Source organism: Nothoprocta perdicaria, unplaced genomic scaffold (assembly GCF_003342845.1).
Source record: "Nothoprocta perdicaria isolate Ctin4 unplaced genomic scaffold, notPer1 scaffold_6, whole genome shotgun sequence".
NCBI classification, from domain to species: Eukaryota; Metazoa; Chordata; class Aves; order Tinamiformes; family Tinamidae; genus Nothoprocta; species Nothoprocta perdicaria.
The window spans coordinates 1349508-1372438 of NW_020455865.1; the positions used below are offsets into that span (position 1 = coordinate 1349508).

At 39.8% G+C, this 22931-nt stretch overlaps 1 long non-coding RNA gene across 2 annotated transcripts; it reads left to right on the forward strand.

Moving 5' to 3' along the window:
* The first annotated feature begins 790 nt into the window (after positions 1–790).
* LOC112955845 lies at positions 791–10094 on the forward strand. Of its 2 annotated transcripts, none has more exons than XR_003250952.1 (3): positions 791–1225; positions 8550–8599; positions 9664–10094. It is a non-coding gene; the product is annotated as an uncharacterized LOC112955845 (long non-coding RNA). The 2 variants fall into 2 exon arrangements; XR_003250951.1 differs by having other exon boundaries at positions 792–1225; positions 8546–8599.
* The last annotated feature ends 12837 nt before the right edge of the window (positions 10095–22931 follow it).

Sequence of the window (22931 nt, forward strand, 5' to 3'; positions counted from 1 at the left end):
ATTAAAAGTGCCCATTTTACAATGAAAATTCCACTTGCAGCCGAAAGAGCAGAGAAATTTAAATGGAGCTTTAGCTTCAGCCAGTGTCTTTGAAATTAACATGAAGTTTTTGCTTCTCTGCTCTTTTCCCACTGTAGGTGGTTTTTTCATTGACAGTCCCTATTGCCAGCCTCTCAGCATCGCACCTTTTATTATTCACTTGGGCCCTCAAGATTTCTTCTCTGACTTCTAGAACCATCAGGTTGTGTGGCTCCAAATGGCATTTATACATGTCTTAAAAGCAAGAAAAAACATGGCTCGTTTTGAGGGTTCTCAACTTCAGACACGGAATCTGAGCTTTTCCTTTTTTTTTAAAGCGTTTTTCTCCGTTCCTTGAACTTTGTTCCATTTAATGAAAAGCAATACTTATTCCAAGCCACAGTCCTTTCTTTGGATACATAGCAATAGATGTGTATATATTTCTCCCAGTTATTTCTTTACAGTAGAAGGGAAAGACTGGTGTGTGTGTCTGCGTGTGTGCCCTTGGGGGGAAACAAAGACCCAGCAGGGTGCTTGCTTCAAGCAGCTCATCCTGCTTTGACTTTCACTATTTAAATATTACAGAATTTTAATAGTATGACTGTATTTGCATGTCTTCTACATAAGTTGCTACAAAGATTTGCAATGGTCACTCTTGAAGCAACAGTGCTTTACACCATTGCCCATGTCAGCAGACATGAAATGTAGCAAAAAAGATGGAAGAAAAAAWTTTTTTTTTCCAAAATGCAACTAAATGATATTTTTACCCTCTCTCTCTCTACACTATATCATTTAATCAAGGCACAAAAAAGGTAGACCTGATTTTCTCCCAAATGGGTTGGTTTTTGTGTCTCTTAAAATTAATACCAAATGATAAGAAAACCTAGACTTTGGTAAACCTCCAGTTCAAAAAAGAATGCTGCTCTAACTTACTGTTATTCTTTTCTTCTTTTAAATATTTGAATGTTCATATTCTATCATTGTAAATCAGTAATCAGCAATAATTGACAGTCAGGTGTTTGCGAGTGAATGTCCTTTTATTTAAATGGTATTGGAACATCTATATGTTGCAGCTTAAGACTTTTAAGCAGTTTTCAGCAGGTTAATGCCACTTTATTCTCATTCTCTCCGGACCTTCATAGCCATATGCACTTGTATAAAATAAGCAGAAATGTAGTGACTGTAAGCTGAGATCGTGATGTAACAGGTAAGAAATTTTATTTTCAGCTTAAGAATTTGTATTGCTTTTTCTAAAAGGTCGCGTATACCTGACAATCTTATATATGGCACATTTTTATTACGTGTTGTTTAACTCTGAATATTTTTAAAAATTATACATAGATCTGAATTCCAACTTTGCATTTTTAAAGGCCACTTCAAATATTCCAGTTAAAGAAAAAAATATTTAACACTTTTGAGAAACTATTTTGTTTTTATCAATAGACTGTTCTACATTTTTCTTGTGTGTATGTGTGTGTGTGTGTGTGTGTGTAGCCTAAAAAACTGTATTGATACTGCTGTATGCATTCCTTGCGTACTTGTGGAAAAGATCTGGGTAGGTACCAAAGCCATGACTATGGTCTGTACTGAAAGCCATACCATGGTTATAGCTATATAGAAGAAAAAAATGTGAAGTTTAAAGTGTGATATTATCTAATTAATAAGAGATAAATAATTTCCTTAAACTATTAAAGCTAAACTTCAATGAAAAAGGCTTTGATGATATTACAGCTAAAATCAAATTACATTAGGCCAAATGAATTCATGAAACAGCCAGGTTTGCTTTCCTCTTGGGGATGCAGTGGGAGGAAAGGCAGGCAGGCAGGCAGTGATTTAACTCTGCGTGAATAAATTGCTTACTGTAGTTTTCTAAAGCTAGAAATTAGGAGAGAGCCATCCATAAATAATTACTTTAAATTCTGTAATAAATGTTTTTACACTTTTTTTATTTGGATTAGAAGGGTTCTGGATTGCAAACTATGTGGTGCGCATAGTATATACAGATTTAAAACCTTATTGTTTGGGAGTGTTTTTTATTTGCCTTTATGTAGCCTCACATTACACAAAAATGCATAGAACAGTACGGTGCCATGGCGGTTATTGTAATTTGAAGTTGCTGGGAACAACTTTTTACATAAATATTAAAGAAAATAAAAAATCTTGTAGTTGCATTCTAGGTCTCTCAATTCAGAGGTAAAAGCATAAAAAATCCTGACTGATCGCAGTTTATATTGATGTAAAACAAGTAAATACTTAGTATGTAATATGTAGTGTAAAAATGGGGTCAAAGCTTGTTTTGTATCAAAATGTATCAGCAAAAATAAGCTGTTTCATTTCACTCCGGGAATCATTTTTTCAGTAAGCAACTGCATGTGTAGGTTATACACGACTCAGGATATGTCTGCAGAATTCATAGGCTGATATAGAAAAATAGTATTAGATACTGTTAGCTTTGCTAATATAGGTGGAAACCTGATCTGCTATGTGGCCTACCTATTTGCACCTGAGGGAATAAACTTAAGGAACTCCGCCACTGACTAGCCTATTGAAGCACATAACTTTGATTCCATTTGCAGGTGCACCTGATGAACCCTCTATGCACCCTTCCCACTTCAGGGTGCAAGTTTGCATCTCTACGCTTGTCTTCAAGATGCAAATTTAGGGCTTAATCTGAAGCTTACTTAAAATTCAATTCATTCTTTCTGCCTGTCAGGCTAAGCAATCCTCTGATAGTGGAGCAGCAGGCTGCTCTGTTTCCTTCGGAAGACGTTTTATACATTTCAAGATAATGTTAAGATGCATTCTAATGAACTCTTGAGTATTCCCTTCAAGGCTTAACTCATGACAGCCTGATGAGCACTGTCCAGTTCAAGGACTGAATAGTAAAAAGTCTTGCTAACTCTTATTTGATCTCCTCCTTTATGTGGCCTTTACTTGGCACCTTAATCCAGGCTTCCACCAGAATTCCTATGTATTTCCATCATTGGACTTTTAACTCGTCCACTCCTAAACGCTCTGCCCTTCTGCTCATTTTAAATTCTCAGCTTCTTGAATTATCTCTTGTCCTTTTCACTGAAAAGATATCCATTCCCTCAAATGCATTTCTGCTCACAATGCAACTACTTATGCCCCAAATTGTCCCTCTTAGCTTTGCTCCTCTCCCCAGCAGGATGGATACCTTTTGATGGCATGGGATCAGCTCCTAATGCAAAATATATAGTGTCCTCCGGACTCCTAAATCCTGTTCTTTGAAGCAACTTCACATCAGTAACAAGCTCCTAAGGTGGTATGGTTGCCTAGGAACCTGTGTCTCACTGAGAGTCTCTTAAGCAAAACATTCACACAAGCTGATGTGCCACTGCTGTAGGCCTCCTAAGTGCCTAATACACTGATACTTAGGAAAACAGTTAGAGGCTCCATTCCAACAGTCATTTTTAATCTAAATGAAATACCAGTCTATTGTTTAGTAAATAACAATTGGGTATTYGGATTGGGTAACATCTGCCTCATCTCCTATTGCAACAATGATTGTTTCCCTACGGCAGAATTAGGAACTGCTTTCTTTTGTATTGCATTTGCAAGATTTCTTTTAAAAGCCATCTCACAGGAGAATGGTCCAAWGTGCCTTTTCTGTGAGGTTAGAGGTCTTCAATTTTACTGCTGCTGAGCTCTCCATCTATTTTGATAGTTAAATACACAAACTTGGTTCTGTGTCTTGGTGCAGCTGCTAAAATCTTTGCCTGTTTTGTAACTCCATTCTGAAAAAGTTCCTTTCAGTTATTACATATAAATAGGATGACACATAAATTCTCTATCAATTCTCTTCCCATCTTAACTCTGTAGTTTTAGCTAAGCAGATGCTAGCATGAATTCTGAGACTGTTTCTGGCACAAAGGATTAAAAGAAACCAGTGCTCTCCAGTTAAGAATCTCCCTGTTTAATGTATTATCTAGACTGGAGATGAATGGCTTTAAAATTGACTTTGGAAAGACAGATGTGGATATAATGCTATCTACACAAATCAGAAATTAGAATATAAACTGTTCTGTATGTATAGTACAATAATATTTACCTCTTCTTGCTCTTGTATCTAAAGGAATAATCATGCCGGTTCTTGCTTTCCCTCTTGCTACCAGTTTGGGCTTCATGGGACCATATGTGTAAGAAATAACAAGCCAGCCTGTTTCTGTTGTCCCAGTAGTGTTTGAACTCCCTGTACAGGACAGCAGTTCTCCCTAGCTCATATTCCTTCAGGGAATTTAATCCCAGTTGACTTCTAGTACAGCTGTACTGTTTTAAGAGCAGTGATGACCTTTGCTATAGGTTCATATATTCTAGAAGCAGTTTTCCTTTATATTTTAGAAGAAGTGAAAGATAACCAGAGCTTTTTAGAAAAAAAAAAAAAAAAAAAAACACTATCAGCACATGACTTCAGGAAATGTCTGGTACATCAGTGACAGGATACAAATCAGGTGTCAGCACCTCTGCTTCACCAGCTGCAGTGGTGACCTGAAGTTCTAAAGCAGCCTTTCTAGAAACCCCTAAGTGCTGTACCTTGTTAATCATACCTCAGGCATTTGCCTTCCCAATAGGTGAGGATGCTGAATACCTATCACTTCATGGATCCAAAGCTGTGAATTTTAAAAGAAAATATTAATTCATAAGGTAACTAAAGTTTTGTTTCTCTAGCTATGAGATATTTCTCTAAGTACATCCTATTTAGTTTAGGAAAGCAGATTGGTTTGGTAGGACAGTGCTGTCTGGTGCTCAAGTTGTTTTAGCTGTGATACAAATAACACATAAAAATCTTCCCAGCTTCTTGAAATTTAATTCCATCAACATTTGCTGCTTAAATGCTTGTGTTGCAGCACAACAGTGAGTGACTGTGAAAGAAAGGGCCTGGCTAGCAAAAAGCATGGTAAATGATGCTTTTTACCCTTCTGTCCCCTCTCTGCCAATGCTTGCTTTCTGCTGTATTCCTTAAACTCACATTCAGGAGCTGGAATATGGTGACCTTATTCCTGGGCAGTGTGCCACCCAGATGGAGGGGGGCCAGCCTGTACCCATGATGTGAATGTGGAACATGCAGCCTCCGTTGCCCAAGCAGTTCCTGTTGGAAACAGTGCACAATCCAACCCTCACAAAGGCCATTTAGTTCCTGGGTAGGTGGTTCCTAATCTGTCTAATTTGCTGTCATGCAGCCAATATGAGTTAATTAGATGATTCAGCAATTGTCATGTCTCCRATTTAATGTGCTGTAAGCCCTGCTGACAGGACTCTCACTGGAGCTAAATGCCTTTGCTTCTGCCCTCTTCATCTTTTTTGATCTCTTTCTAGTTTCCAAGCAAATAACTGATTCTCTTTAGAGTACTTCTTCAACATACAGATGTTTCTGGTATGAGATCCTCAATACTGGTAATCAACCTATGAAGAGCTTCAGGGAAAGTTTTCCTAAAAATCTTTAATCTCTTAATGCACCAAGAGACTATTATTTCCAGTCGGTTACAATTACCTGCAACAATTATCTTCGTATCTCTGCTCACTGGAAAAAGGGCTAAGATTCTTTGTTTAAGAATATTTGCCTCCTGGCAGAAAAAAAAGATCTAAAAAATGTCTTAATAAAAGACTATGTCCTGTAGTCACTGAAGGAGCTCAAGTGGGAAAAGACACACAGCTCTGAAATTGAGGGTTATGCATTTCATTGACTATTGAGAAAACTTCCCTGCCCACAACTTCCTTGCATTATTAGAAAATGAAGAAGTAGTAGTATTAACATTTTTAAGCTGGTCTAAAAAACAATCTCTGATTTGGCTGTTCAACTGTGGTGCATTAAATTCTTGGCCTTTCTCATAGAATTGCTGGATTTATTGCTATCTTGGAGTTAACGTAGCATCCCTGATCAGTCCAGCAATATCTGAAAGAGCAAGTCTGGCATTTGCTGGGTTTTCAGCTGCTCATCCACAGAAAGAAATAGTCTAAGAGCATACAGTAACTTGATTTCAATTGTGATTCTACATCTACCCTCTGAGAACCTGCAGATCATCACAGATTAGAGGTCAGATTCCTGGACATCACTCCAGAGCCGTGTGAATGAAGAACAAGCAGACAGTATTTCTGTGTGTAATGAGACAAAACAGCAAATTTCCCTCTGCCTCCTTAGGTTAAGATATGATCTTTGTGCACCAGAACTAATTGCCTTTAGCCAAGTTCTCTTAAAAAGCTGCCTGTTATTTAATCAGGCAAAATGTGTCCCCCAGCTTCAGATGAGTTCCGAGTTGCAGAATAAGCTAACAAAGGCTCCTGCTTCCTGAGGCTCTGGGAAACAGCACAAGAATTTTGTCATGACAGATTGTCTTGGATACATGATGAAATATGTAAATAAAGATCAGSCTGCTGCTCTCAGTACTAAAACAGACTGGGACCTCTCCTCTCTGTCATTAAAAGAATGAAAATGAGTTCTGCGAGACAGTTGTACCATCTTAAAAACCCATAACTAAGCTTCAATGTTCAGAGGACGTAGGCCCTCTCTAAACTTCTACTGAATCAATCTCCTGAAAAATAACAACTTTATTGACTTAATAATCCCATAACAAAGGGATGCTTTAGTCTGTACTAAGTTTGTCTCATCTAAAACTATACCTAATAATATGTAGCTTCTTGAGAGCCTCCGATTCATCATTCTGTTCCTCCTGCTCAGAGTGATTCAGCACTTCATCTGATTATTTGTTTGTAATTTAATGTATAAGATAATGAGAACATGCAAATGGCAAGTATGCCAATTTGTTTAGTCTGGGGTATTCAAGATGGGGTACCCTTTCTGCTAGGCCTGTTTGGTAATGTGCAGGCAATGTACTGTCATACTAAAATTAGCTGTGTTAGTTTTTTTACGAGATGACCGTGTCATCTCAGCATAATAGTTCTAAAAATGATTTCTTATTTTGCATACTGTTCTATCTTGTATTTGGTGCCTTAACTCTGCACAATCTAATGTCCTATATACTGTATCAGAGGAAGTTTAATGGTTAAGTGTACTTTAAAAGAAGTCAGCAAGCTAGTCTACAAAAACTATAGCAAAGACTGAAACCTTGAGACTTCTATATTTAATTAATAATCTATTGATAAACAAGAGTTACAAGAATTTAAATAGCATATGAAAGTTTTCATCACAGAGGCTGAATTATCTGACTTCCAATTTCAACAGTTTGTGGCAAGAGAGTCACTATACGTTCCTCTATGCTATGTAAGTAAACAATATCAAAATGTCTCCTGGATGGGAGAGGACTAGAGGAAATGGCTTCAAACTGAAGCATCGGAAGTTCCACAGGAACTTAAGGAAGCATTTCTTCACTGTGAGGGTGACAAAGCACTGGAACAGGCTGCCCAGAGAGGTTGTGGAGTCTCCTTCTTTGGAGCTCTTTAAAACCCGCTTGGATGCAGCCCTGTGCCACGTGCTCTAGGTGACCCTGCGTGAGCAGGGGGGGGGTTGGACTCGATGACCTCTGAGGTCCCTTCCAACCTTGGGCATTCTGTGATTCTATGATTCTATGTCTTATCACTGGCCATAAGGAGATATTTGTGAAACYATGTGGACTGCTATCTCTATTAGAACAAATTCCACAAGATTTTAGAAGTTAGTTGGATGTAATTAGCTATCTTCCACTGATTGGTACAGGAGAGCTAGAATGGGTCACAGCTGCTGCTAATTTTCAAGCCCAAGATAGCATGTGGATTTAAGCCTCACTGCCTGGATCTAGAAGTGTGCTTGATGTAGTGCAACTTCTACTTGAAAACAGTTGTTTCCTGCATGCATCCAGTRTAGCAGTAGAATAAATGGAAGTAAGTGTGACAGAGAAAGAGAGAGAAAAAAGGATATTCACCTGTCTTAAAGGCTTAAACAACACAGTAGGAAGTCAGGGGAAAGGTTGCACTGCTTTTCCCAGAGCCAACAATACAGTGTATGATAAAAACATGCTCGTGTGTACTACTGTACAAGTGCAGTACCCCCAAATGTAAGGAGAAAGGCTTTTTTTTTTTTTTTTTGGTATTTTATAAGAAATTGGCTAAGAGATTCAAGGTATCCATATAGCAGACTAAAAGTTGTTAGTCACGTTACTGCAGCAGATTACATTTTCCTTCTGCTTCAGTAAAGGAACACGGTGGGAAAATTTCAAGAGGAGAACAGTAGAAAACCAGGGCGCAAACTGTATTTCCTGTTGCAGTCTTATTCAAAACAGAAAGACTGCTCTATGTAGTTTACATAGCATACAATTTTAGTAAGGAAAGAGATATTAATAATTTCCCTAGAGGAAACTTATTTATACAATGCCTACAGTATTCTAGACCAGTTGCTTTTAAAGTAGACTATGGCATGGCAACAGGGAAAGCAGGTGCTGTTTCTGTAACTGCATGTTGTTATGTGCGTATTAAAAGTTCACTAATACTGATATAACTAGTGATGACAAACTTAAAGTAGCTTCATCCTATTAGAAAAGCATATTTTGACATCTATCCACCTTTTCTTTTTAAGCTAGAAGGGAGTTAATTATAGCACTGATCTGTTTCTAAAGGAGTAGAGCAGAAGGTAAGTTTTGACTTCATACTTTGAAGTTGTTATGAATAAGTTGATTAAACAGTGTTTCATGGAAACAGCCTGATGTACTTATTTTCTTTGTGCTCATTTCTCTGTTCTTAGAAAAGCACAAGCTTGCATAAGCGTAATCAATACAAAGTTACTCAGGGTATTGTGTCAGCTCAGCAGTGGACACTAACTACATCTTAAGTCAACAGGCACATATAAATCAAGTTTAATTAAGAGGAACAGAACATCTTGGCAGGTCTTGGATTACTACTGGCACTGTTACAATTTAATGATCTATGCATATGGAAATATGTGTATTTCTGCACTCCTAATATATCCTGCAGCTCTGTAAATGCATCCTGTAAACCAACAAAGCAAAATGAAGTCACAATAGGAGAGAGTCTTGTTCATTCATTATTCCTGCAAAGAACTGTTTATAAGCAGATGAAAAATAATTCTGCTCAAAGAATCATAGTGGCCTGAAGAACAGGATTCAGAGCAGTACAGCTTTTGAAAATTTAATGATGATATGAATTCGGTTCTGAAACTCCTAACTTGCTAGACTGATATTTTTTTCCCCTATTTTCTTCTAACTACTTATCACTGCTCCCCTGCACAAAGTTATTGGATAACAACTAGTGTAGCTTTCTAGAAACAGCTATTGCACAGATATAAACATAAGCTAGAAGAAAATACAGGCTGCACTGTAGACAGCATATTCAACTATACAGAGCCATTCTCTGGGCAATGCTGCATAATTTAAGCATGGACAGATATGCCTTTAGGGGCAACACAACACAGATGTTAAAAAAAAAAAATTAAAAAGCCTTGAAGCTTTGTCCACTAAACGAGGGACAGATATCGCACTCGATGATGATTCTTACATGCCTAGCAAGTTATAGATCACAGACAACAAAGGCTCTTAAAGGACAAACGTTTTAGAGCTAGTCTCCTTTTGGACAGTAAAGGGAGAAATTCGATTGTCTTCCAGTTCCAAAACGCAGTGTCATATTTGTGATCCTAACCCTAAATCAATAATTATTGATTAAACTAACTAAGCTTTTTAGGTCAACAAGCTGTCTACGAAGCAATTCTGTTCTCCTCTCGAGCCTTTGCAGGGGCCAACAACTGGTGCTAAACTACCACTGCTGCTGCAGAATGTCACCTGTCCTCCAGCTGTCCCACAATCATTCTGGGGCATTTGCACTCCAAGAGAGAGCAACACTGTTGGGAGGGGAGGGAGAGGAAGTATATGGGACTGTCGAAAAGCAGTTAAAATGTCGAAAAGCATGGCCAAGTCTCTTCAGGCTATAATGCTTTATAAGTCTGGCTCAGTTCTTAGTGACAAAGTTGAGCATGAAACCTGTATTTGCAAAACATATCTGCCCTTTGATGAGGGGAACTATGGAAAGGAGAAGCATAACTGGAAAGTCTAAGGAAAACCCGATGTTYGGAGAGTCCAACTCATCATTCACCTATTTTTGTTGGTTTGTTTTCCCCCTTACCCCTAAAATGGGTAAGTTATACCCACCACCAATCTCCGTCTAACTTATCAGTTCAGAAAACTGGTGCAACTTGGGCTAAAGGGTCCTTGCCCTATAGCCCAACTTACCACCAACAATCCACATGAAGAACTGTTATTAAAGAGTCATCAGGAAGCAGAGCCCTGCTAAGCTTCCATTCTGGAAGGCAGACCAGGTATCTATCATAGCTCCGCCTCCCCCCTTCCCCCCCCCAAAAAAAAAGGAAAGGAAAGGAAGCAGTGCTTTAGAGCAGTGTTTCATGCTCAACAAGTTTATAGAGGGCAAGGAATGCCATTCTATAAATTAGTTGCACTGTATTACTGTTTCTGGACTTGAATGAATTGCATTTTTCCTTTGTGGATCAGCGTAGTAAACATTAAAGAAAAAAACTCACTATTTTTCTAAATCTCTCTCACCACTGGAAAGGTCTAACTCATAGTCAAAAGATGGCTTTATTTAACCACAGAGGACAGAGGGTTTATTTTTACACTAAGATTGGATATGACATTGAATAAAAGTATGACTTTTGAACTATTTAAACCTTAAAATGCTATCAACAAATTTCAAAATGAGCAATATAGCTGACAACTTCATCTTTCTTCCCAGTAAGTTGCTCTCTCAAAAGAAGTTACCCAGAAATAAACTTCTGAGTAAAGTAAGAGAGATCTTTGTGGCCTAATTACAGAACGCTTCCAAAACATTTCCAATTTCTCCCAGTTTGTAGCACATAGAGAATAGTGATGTTTAAACCTTTCCTAACTATACTGTAAATAATGTAACTTCAAACAATGCAATTTGGCAATAACCTTAGTTAGCTGTACCATAAAAAAAAAAAAAAAAAAGTAATCTGAATACTCACTGTGTCTTATTTTGGTTATCAGTTGAGTGGGAAGAAAAATAACTGCACACTGAGTTTTAAAGTGGGCTGTATCTACTTACTAGCCAAAAAAAGAGCCTACAAATGTAAAGTAAATGTAATGCTCTTTGTACATTGAGTTGCTTCCTCATGTGATGCTATACCCTGTATACTCGGCTTCATTTGACTACCGTGTTGTGATTTGTATGCCAGCCACTGTTATTAAATGTACACAACACTGATACTTACACTGTAATCTTGGTTCATTTGCCACTGATTGTAACCTAATGCTACAGACTTCTCTGTATCTAAGACCCTAGCCATGTTCCACTTGCTGCCGACAAAATACAATAAAGGCTTATCTCTGTAAGCTGGCATTATGTGCTTATGACTGATATGACTTGCTGCTGTTTCTAGTGAAGAAATTGGGCTTTTTGGTTTTTGGAGGCAGGGAAGCCAAACCACAGAAGTCCAGTCTGATTTTTATCATATCCTCTTACCTTTTCTTAGAAGTGCATGCAGAATGGTGATCTTTTTTTCCCCCCCCCCTCCTCCTTTGTCTTGAATTCAGCTTTTCAAGAGGTCTAAGTGTGGAGGTCAGTAAATAAATTCAGACGATAACAATCTGGAAGCAGAATTAAAATCTAGTGTGAGCTGACTGCAGCTGAGAATGCCCTCAATAAAACTAGTTGTTTGGAAACGAACAGCTTAGCGTTATATGACAATCGGACAAGGACTCAATGTGAGTTTTGTGCATGCAGCAAAGCGGTGTACTGCCAGCTGACTGTGCTGCTGTGAGACAAGTCAGTTATGCACATAAGCACCAATGAGGGAGCACTGACTAAACCATGTTTCATTTAAAACACATAGCTGCATCAAATATTTAACAAACAGTATCCACAAAGAATTGGCCCAAGGTCCATTAAAAGAACATCATTAACACCTGGCTGAAACAGAGGCCAGTTTTTACCAACAGCCCAGAGTAAATACCTTAGCAACGTACTTGCCCAAGGTCAACTAGCTTATTAAGAGTTTTTTCAGAAAGCTACCGCAGGATTATCATTTCAGAGGTCTTGAGAGGAGTGATGGCTCTTCAGCAGCAGCCTGATAACTGCTGGTCAGCAACAGAAGTGAAATGAGCTGGGCCTATTCCAGGAGCTGGCTGTTCTGTGTCCTCATAGCCACAGGAGGTGTGAAACGAGGTGTAGATAAGACTAGAGACCAGTGCAAGTAATACAATAATGCTTCCAGACTAATAAAGGAGGCCAGAACATCCATTTCTCCTCCCTGTAAAACTGCCCCACATTTCCTGCTTTGCGTTTTATCCCTGTCCTCCTGTATCAAATCTAAATTTGCAGGCAGGCTGTTAACATTGTGTCTCAATCAGAAGAAAGAGGAGCTTGCTATTTGTGGACCTTTTGTACTTCTTTTTTTTGGCGGGGGGGAGGTGTTAATATCAGAGAAAAGTCACRTCTGTCTACTTTTTTCTCAGTATAACACAGTGTCTTTCACTATCACTCCAACTCCAAAGACCATCAAACTGTAGATTAAAGTACACAGTGAAATCTGCATTAAAAAGAAATCAGTCCCTCTGCACTGTTGCTTGCCTGCTATAACCACATTCCATGTTAGCACAGCAATCCTTATACAGGCAGAGGCAACCATCTGCTTAATAAGTAGGGAGGCCCAGTTTATCTTGCTGGGATCACTATCACCTTGGAAAAGGGTGCATTTGATTACAGAGGAGACAGAAATGATTTATTGACTGATGCCCATACAGCTAACAAAACAGCTTGTCACTTCCACATGCAAAAAACTGATGCATCTGTAAATAAGCCCAAAAACTCAGAGAACCAACTACAGTCTCACTTTGTAATAAAAACACCACAATATAAATTCCGCATCCTACTGTGTATAAATCTCAGCAGTCTGGTTTAGCTACATGCCAGTTCCCCTTTCTCATAAATAAAGAACAGATCCCAGTAACAACACTGCAACACTTTCTAGCAGGCATTTCGGACACCGAGCGTAGATAAAGGTCTTATTTACTGAAAAAAATTCTTATGGTCTGTGTAGAGCAAACACGAAAACCATCCCTCTCTTGCTGTTCTATTTTAGGAGACTGCAAAACAATAAAGAAAAGCAGTTAACACACTGTGGAAGTAAAGAGTTCTTCAGTATTATCTCAACCATAAGGAAATCTATATTCCCCAGACTGGTAGACACCTTCCRCAAGGCTAACAGAGACAGCTAAAAACAGGTTTCCTCGGGGGGGGGGGTAAAAAACAGAAGCCGCTCATCCCAGCTTTTAGATTTTTCAACCAATACATGCCTGACAGTCTGAACCACACAGGTTTACCTGCCACAGGAGATTGTTAACTAGGGTTACAATTATTAGCTGACACTCAAGAGCAAAGACATAAGCATAGAATCAATTCTGTTTTCCCACAAACAGCATATAAGAGGGCTGATAACAAAACTGTACACTGGACACTGACTGAAGTCCCACACAGCTACTGCCAGGCTTATCATCAAACCCTACACTCCCAAAGGTTAAACGAGTCTCCATTGCGGCTGCAGAACTATCAGCGCTTACTTCTACTTGGTACTACCTAACCTTCCCAAGCAAGCCTTCAATAAACAGAACAGTAACTTCTTCACCGTGACCATCACCCCCTACCAGGCTAGCACAAATTCTTTGTAGACAGCGCCTTTCTGTATGCAAGAAGAGAAATGTCAGCTCACTTAATTGCTCACGATGTAATGCTGACTTCAGTCCTTTCCTGCAGGATTGAGTTCCAGCACGTCAGCTAGAAAGAGTTCTTCTCTTTCCCATTTGCTATGCTGTAAATCATGCTCCCATTTTATCATCCCAATCCCTGGAACATGCAACTTAAAAAAAAAAAAAAAAAAAAAAAAAAAAAAAAGCTGCTGATGCTTTCAGGCCTTGGATTCATCCTCACTTTGTGTTATACATTCCAGCACATTTATTTATTTACAAAGGTATAAAAAAACAGAGTTTTGGATCTCAAAAGGGAGTTGCACACCCCAGCACATGTAGCATTTCCCTCTAGGTAGGCCCTTTCCTTAGGTAGCTGACACATGCCAAAGCGGGGAATTCTTGCTTGCAGGAAAGGCAGACTCAGCCCTCTGCTGGTTATAATTTATGCAAGAGGATTTGCTGGGTTTGTTTTTTAATCTGGGGGGCTACTGAGAAGGGGAAAGGCTAACACCAGGCAAGAAGATAAATAGTGGCTCTGTAAATCAAACTACATTACCCTAAAAAATGAGTTCCTGTCAAACTCCTACATTATTGACACCTCAAGACTTGATGTGTTAACAAGATTTTTGCATACATCTCTGAGCAAGCATGTGGACAGAGATCTGAGTTGCAAAATATTGGTCAGTTCTCCTGGTTGTAATGCACAATCCGGTTTTGAGAGAGATATTTTTACATATTGAAGCTACATAACTTCCTGTGTCTGCAGCTTGCAGACTGCAGGGCTCTGTGGGTGCCTCAGTATAGGCTGTGAATAAACAAACCTGAAACAGAGAGCAGATGCCTGCAACTAGAGAAGTGTGAAGAGAGCTTTCTCCAACTTCTATTAATACAGTTAATCCAAAACCCTTCCTTATGCCGATTAAGATGAAAGTCTTCAAAATCCAGAAGATTAAGCACACTTGCACAAAACTACTCCAAATCAACTCTGTTGGCTCCCTTCCTAGGCAGTCTCAGAAGAAAGCTGCTTTTGCAGAGAAAGCCAAGAGCTCAGTTTACCAGTCGCAACCACAAGTGGCACCATTCATTCAAGTCCATTTCATTTTATCTTGTCAATAGTGAAGGCAGAGTCCTGTGCTGTATCTAACAGAAGGATGTAATTGTTCCCACACAACAGGAGAAGTCTGCATTTGGAGAAGGAAGGCACAGAAATCAATGAACCTTTCCCATGACTGTGCAGTTTAAGAAAGCAATCTGTCCCCCACAGCACTAGCTGACCTGTACAGAAAAGGGCACATCACAGATTCTTTGTCAGACTAAAACACAGCCACCTTAGTAAGACACAGACCCATTCAAGTGACAGGTAAAGAATACACTGTGTTTTAGCAGGTGAGATGTCTCTCACTGGGAACAAATGGATGGAGATCTAGGCAAAATGTAAGACTTCCCAATTGCAATACCTACTGCTGGCCTCCTCACTTTAACCATGGATATGAGCAAGAACTAAATCTTCTAAAGACATTAAGAGTTCTGACCAGCCTGTCTGGGATCTAGTGGTTTCTAAAAACAGTCTGTTACTGTAATGCTTATACTAATGGCACCCAGAGCTGTACAGTTTGCTGCTTATGTCTGTTCGAGAAGCAGACGTTTCATCCATAATTCAGAGAAGTGTGGCACAGCCTTCCATACCCCCTCTGGCATGCTGTTTTTTTAACMACATCATGCAAAACACCTTAGGGAGTTGCAAACTTTTCTTTTAGAAATGCTGTCCTTCCTGACTGTGCTAGGTGCACTCTTCTGCCATAAGCAAGTCCCAGGGGAATTCTGCTGCAACCCTGCCATGTCCTGTGTAGTCAGAGAGGTCAGATACATACCACTCTGCAAGCAACCAGCCTTCATTCTCCTCTTCCCTGCCATCCATTTAGAATGGTTCATGCTTATCAAATAACCATGAAATTAATTTTAAAACATCATAAGCTTTCAGGGCACAGAAGGCCACTAGGCCACTTCCTCCTTTTTTGGTCAAGAACAGTGCCAAAACTAAAGTAGTTCTCTATGGTATTATTAAAAGAAATAACAGGTACCGTTTGCTCACACTGTAAGTGCTGCTAGTAGCACAGCTCTCAGTCTCATCTCAGCAAACATTTCACCTTCCATTCTCATGCATAGAAACAAAACGAAAACTAAACTGCAGCTTTCTTTTTCCTACATGACATAACCTGGCTAGATAGTAGATTTGAAAACCTAATCAGGAATCATTCTAGCATTACCTCCCAAAGGGTATTTATGGATGTGGCTCCAAGGTCACTCTTTATATTCAATCACCTACACAACTCTATGCATCAGCAGATGCTCACAGCAGGGAATTTAAATGCACAGATTCAGTGTAGTCATGGTATATGTCTACTGCAGGCTCTGCATAATGAGAGTTTCTGCTTTTACATCTGGCAGGCTGCAAATCTATCACTATTGCACATGTTACTCTTGGCATTTCTTAGTCCTTCATAAGGAATAAGGTTCTCTTCACACATATCCATATCCACCTTTCACTCTTGCATCATTTCATAGCCTGCAGAAATAGCCAGTTTACTAAGGCTGCGAACATCCCAGATACCACACCAGCGAGCATTGGAACGTCACACTCAATGCCAGCAATGCAGTATCTCGACACTGACTGCCCATTAGACACTGCTCAGAAAGTACCCTGCTGAAAGACCAATTCATGCCAGGAACTTCTTTCCACAGCAACATCAGACCACTGCCTCATGACACCAAAGCCTGTAATGATCCAAAAAAAAAAAAAAAAAAACCAGAAACCCAAGCCTTGAACACCCAATGTATCAAAACCAAGACAATGATCCAAGAGAGAGCTCTTAAATGAAGACCTCAAGGTTCTAGCATGTGAGAAAACAGAGGACACTACACACATACTCGGCATATTTACTCAGGGAAGACAGATCAGAATTTTATTTTTTTTTCACTGAAATCAAGATTCTCCTCCTTGGGATGGTACAGGACAGGGTAAAAATTCTCACACAACCTCAGAACCTGTATCTAGGGTTATGAATGTGTTTTGTGTCTTCCTTACTATGCCAGAGTAGATAAAGCCTAGGGTTGAAACAGCAGAAGCCACTGGCCAGAAAAAAATGCAGAGGCCGTGTTACACATGTTCTGCTCAAAACGCTTTATGACTTCTTTTAACAAAGCAGGCTGCATGCACACATACTTTCTCAGGAAAATTGTACAGGCCGTTCTTTCACTTGACTCTGTCACTGCACAGAAATTAGGGTCTCTCAGACCTATCTAAAGTTATATGAAATACCATTTTCATTTATTTATTTCTTCTTTAAAATATTTGCTCTATGCATGAAAACCAGCTAGCTACTTCCACTTAAAAACTCCCTCTGCTCCACTAGTGGAAACTCTTATGTCTGACAAACACTCTGGCTGCCTTCATCAGCTGAAATGAACTAGAATAAGAAATGAACAACTTCTCGATGATAAACCAATGAAAAATGCATCATGCTAGTGTCTGGGAGTTCAGAGTGTCTGTATTTCTACCTGAAGGGTTATAGAAACCTGCTAAAAAATGTGACATTCATCACAGAAGCTGTTGTCTAAGGATGATTTCTTCAGTAGTCTAACAACTTGTTAACTTCTATGAAAGAATCTGTGCTCTGAAGGGAATTATCATCCCCACAGTCACACACAAAGCTCAGCTGTACATTGAAGGCCATACAGGGAGATCATGGTAAAGCAAACAATTTAGGTCATATCATCTCCAGCTGTAATTAAACATTAAAGCTTGCTAAAAAATACTTTTGCCCTAACTTTTGAATTAGGCAAAACCTGAAGTTTTTCATCATATTGTGAAAAGCTCTTTAGATTTTTTTTTTATTTAATAATTGTTAAATAAATTGCTGCTATTAAACTTGCCATGCTTAATGTTAACCAATATTAATAAATCAAGAAAGTAACAGAAAGAGTAATTAGTACTATTATCTAAGCTCAAGATGTATTCCAAATACATCTCATAGATTAATCCAAACACACTTCAATTTTACTACACTTCCTCTTAGCTGTAGCCTTTCTGTGCAAGTACTTAACACAACTCTCAGAGCAGAGACTCACAGGAGAGGAATGTGAAATGTTCTAGATCCTGTAACTACTCCAAGTATCGTGCAGACTGCAGCTTTTCCATCTGCTCGAAGGAAATGAGAACTCATATAAAGGTATGACTAATGCTGGGCATCTAATATACTTGACTCCCTGGGTTAATGACTTGAACAGCTCTAAATAACTCATCCAAGCAACTAACAATCTGTAAAACTCAATGACAAGGGTCAGCATTGCTGGAATTGGAAGGTCTTCAGGAAGTATTAAGCTTTACACCAGGAATGTGTGTCTTCCAGATCCAGTGCCAGTCCCTGGCAATCAGTTCTGGCCCTAGAAGCTTTGTCACCATCACCCTGCCAGAGGCTTAACTGTTAGAGAACCAGAAGTTCAGCATATATTTGAATATTCAAAGGAAAAATAAAATAAATAAATCAAAACATAGGAAAAACACAATAACACACTTGCAAACTTTTTATTTTTCTTTTTTTAGATCTTCATTATGAACACACATTGACATGTGTAGATTTAATATTATGGGCCAAGTAGTCTCAATAATGTATGTAGAAAGATATGACAATAAAAAGATAAATATTATTTTTAAATTTGCATCTCTGGCTGGATGCTATTGGCAGCCTGACAGCATCAGTTGAAATGCCCCATTGCTGATTTTAAATGGAGAGACCATAGGTGCCTACAAGTATGGGGAAATTTCAACTTGACATTAAAACACCATTAACAAAGATATTTCTGTTAAGAATCTCACTATTTAACCCTGCTCCTTAGGTGCCTTGCAGGATCCAGGATTTTTATACTGCCATCTGTAGCAGTTTTGTCTGTACCTATTTGGGCCAAATTCTGTAGATAATTATTTAATTAAAAAGAAATTCACAAAACTTCTTTGCAGGTTTGAAGAGATCAGATATATCATATACACCTATCATGTCAAAAATAAAAAAGCTTTTACCCTATATAAGTACATAAGCTACATATATATTTTTTTCTAAAAACCATAAAAGCTTCCACACACAAATAATTTCTTTTACACATATCTAATAGGCATTATTTCAGTGATACCCCAAGCTACACCTTACAGGAATGGATTTATTTTCTTATTCTAGTTCCTTTTATTCCAGCATGAGAATATAACCAGCAGTCAACAAACCCTGCAAAACAGACGGGAAACCAGACAGTGGCTTAACATGCTCAGCAGTAAGTGATTCTGTGACTGGCTTCTTGTTGCACCAGGTCTCCAAGGGGAGCGCTGCCAAGACAGCCACTCACCAGATTATAGACCAAGCGGTTCAAAAGCACAGCGCTTTATTATTTCTCACAGCTTATTTCACAGCTCTCCCCTTCAAGAGGCTTCACTTCACCTCTCGCCAAAGCAAGGAACAAAACAGTCTATGACTGCAACAAGGACCCATAAAATGGCCCCTGGTAAGGGAAGATGCTAATATAAGAAGTGAGGAGACTCTACAACCTCCTCAACCCAAGGAGCCTACAGGGTCACCCACAAAGGGCAGGCAGATGGACACTGCAATTTAAACCCCAGTGGAGTTGGAGCAAGTTTTACCTCATCTCCACAAAGGCCTCCAATGTGCCAAGTCTGGTACGGTTTTCTCCGGGGAGTATTGACAAACTCAGGCGATTAACATCTTCTTCGACAGCACTGCCACTCTTCCCTGCACCTGCGCCCCGCGGTACCTGCGGGCCGCGGCGTGGATGCCTGCAAGGGCTGGAGGAGCACGGAYGCCACATGCTGCAGGTGTCCCTTGGGTGACGCGAGGGGGGGCGCTGTGTGGCAAGGTCCGACCTCCTGGTCCGTTCAGTAGGCTCGGCCAGAGCGCCAGCGCGGAAACAGCCTCTGCTGCCCCCGGCGCAGCCCCTTCTTCCCCGGCAGCGCCGCCAAGCGCCGCCAAACGCCATGGCGCCTCTAGAGGACAAGATGGCGCCGCCTCAAGGCCGGGGGCGACGAAACCTCTTCTCCCGCCACACGTGCGTCCTCCCCTCACGGGCTGCTCCTGCTGCCAATCATCCCCTCCGCCTATCAGAGCCGCGCGCTGTGCTCCGCGGGAACCACCCCCCCACCCCTCAGGTGGGAGCTATCAGCGCCCCTGAGGCGGCGCCGTCGGGACGACACCAACCCTTGCGGCCAATAGAAAAGACATTGGCCCCATTAAAAGAGGAAAAAATATATAAATATATGTATCTGTATGCACTGGTAGAAGTCTTTTCACTTTTCTAGGTCACTCATGAGGGACTATTACTTTTATCTGAGAAAGAACAGAAAATTCTCCTCACAAAGAGTGGGAGGACAAACACTGCCTCAGACAGAACACCAAGAATACAGGTCCTGAGAGCTGGCTTGGAGGAAAATCCAATCTGAACCATCACGCAACACAGCTTTGAGTCTGCACTCAGCAAACTGGTCCCTCAAACTCCTTAAATTTCACAATTAGTTCAGCTTCAAGTAGACTTTCTTTCACAGTATGGTGCTTGTTTTCCTATGGTGGTCACAGGCCACTCCTGTACCCTTCCCTCTCAGAGCGGCACGCAAAGTCACCCCAGCCCCGTGTCTCAGCAAGCTAAAAAAGCAAAGCACGCTTGTAGCATGGAGAACCACTTCCCAGGTGGTCAGTCTGCTGGTCATGGGGAAGCACATCCCCACCGCTCAGGCAGAGCAGCTGCATGCCCACAGCATCCTGGGGGGAAAAAGCCTTCAGCACAGGATTACATTTTGTGTTATTTCATTAGCAGAAAATGCAGCAAAATTAGATCCTCATTCCTCAAAGTCATTACAGACTTGTAAGCAGGAAATTGTAACAGCATTTTAAATGCTTTTGTATTCAATGTCATTGACCATCTTTAAGTAACTGAGAAGATGCTGCAGAACAAAAAACAGGAGGAAAAAAAAGAATGTATCATTTAAAATGATCTGTATGTGTGCACAGATGCCACATTTGGATTAAATCTATATTTAATAAAGATCTTTGGTTTAGTTAGTTCATATCAGCTTCCTTGTGCAATGAAAGCATAAGGAAGCTGGGCAAAATCACCAGCCTCAGGATGTGCCCCTCTCTGCCAGTGACTACTGAAAAACCCTAGTCAGCTTAAGCTCTTATGTTAGGCACCTCTGTGAAGTGTCTAAAGTTAGGCTGGATGAATGCAAGCCAAGCTGTCGAGCAGATGGAGTGAAATCCTCCTCTTGAGAACAGGAACTTTATATCACTGCCGTGGATAAGAAGGGCAGCTAAAAAAAAAGTCAGGGAGGTGGTTATATAAATTTCAAGGAGACCTCCCTGCAACACTTCAACATAAAACTTTTTGATAGATCTCAAACATTCACTTCCAGCTGAAGACCATCAAGAGCCAAGAAGCAAGAATTCTGCAGCAGAAGCGAGATGATCACACAAGAGCTCCCATGCTACATTCCCGCAGGAACAGGATGCAGAACGCAGAGCCTGCAAAGCATCAGGCTCTGGAGCACACCAGACCAAAACAGCGTCAGCAGAGCGGCACTTACCTCCAGCTTGGTGCACACATCAGCTGAGAGGCAGATGTGAGCAGAAGGAGAACTAACCACCAGTACCTAACTAGCCAGCTTATTATGCCAAAAAAGTTAACGAACAGACCCACTCCTTTTCACTTACAGATCTGAAAAAGGTTTGCTTGCAGCAGCTTTGAGTCAACATCTCCGTTTTTTTTAACCTTGCTTATTCAGTCTTGAACATCTGTTAATGCATCTTCTTCAAAATGACATTCTTCCGTGTTGTAGTTCACATAAAACTGAGTTTCAGAAGACAGGCGTCTCAGCACAGCACCCTTTTCTTTTTAAAATTAGTTGCAGATATTTTAGGAGTCAGATGAGACTCCATTTAAAGCTATAAGTAATATTTCTTTTCAGGCATCAACATGCTTCAGATAGATCTTTAAAATAACCAAGAATGACTGGAAACGGTCTTAAAATGTTTTTTAAAAAAACTTTCCAAAGCAATTAGTTTCTCTCTTTTTAATATCCATACTAAAATGAATACTACATGCTACGTGCAATTATGAAGTCTTGTTCACTTGCAGAATGCATGAGATCATTAAAAACAAAAATCTTTCTACTCCTCTAACTTAAGTATTGCTTTTTGGAGGAAGAAGTTGCAATATTTCCCAGTCTCTTTGGAAAGACAAATAGATGAAGTGCTTTRTTTTGGACTTTTTTCCCCCCTTTTGCCCATTAGTTTCAGACTTCCTCCAAAAGTTGTAACTGAGAAATCGCAAAGCTGAAATTACCAAGGGATGCTCCTCTGCAAAAGACAAAGCAGCAAACACTACACATAACCTTATAATGCCAATCTCATAAAGCAAAAGTATGGGTAAGAAAAGTGACAGCGTGATAACAGCCTCCCAGAGCAGGGCTGCCTTCAGAGTCACCTTTAGTCATTCCAGTGACAAAAATACATTTTTACTACTTGTTATCTCTGCAGGACACATGCAGCTATGGGAGCCTGAGCTGCACTGTGACCCAATTAGTGCAGTCATCCCGTTGCACAGCTAAACCCTATGTTCAGCGATGACTAAAAAATCCCAGGGAAGATGACATGCACGACATTTGACCCCACCGAATTTATGTTACTTTTGATGACGAGCAGAAATTCCCTACTTTTTTTTTTTTGAGATTCAAGCAGAACCTGGAGGGCTACAGGAAAAAAAAAATCTGAATTGGGTATCTCTGAGAAATAGTGAGTCATAGACCTCAGGGTGAACAAGGGTGATCACTTTTGTGGTTTCTTTTTTCAAAGCAAAGCCTAGATTTTATTATATAAGGCAGCATTTTGCAGCACTCTGAATATGCTGTCTTTTTATCAAGCTTTTTGCAGCATTAATATTGCTTGGGCTTTAGAGAAGCTTGCAGATGCTAAAGCTTCTATTTTAAAAAAAGAATTGGATTTGTATTGCAAAATATTTAATGAATTTGGTATTAAAATGAAATGAAACAAGGAAATAGTTATACAATTTTACTGGTTTATAGTTCAATTCATAAAGTATACACACTGCAACTATGCTACCACAATGTCCACGCATCTAATATTGATGGAGTTACAGTATTTTTTGGTATTAAACAATAATGTA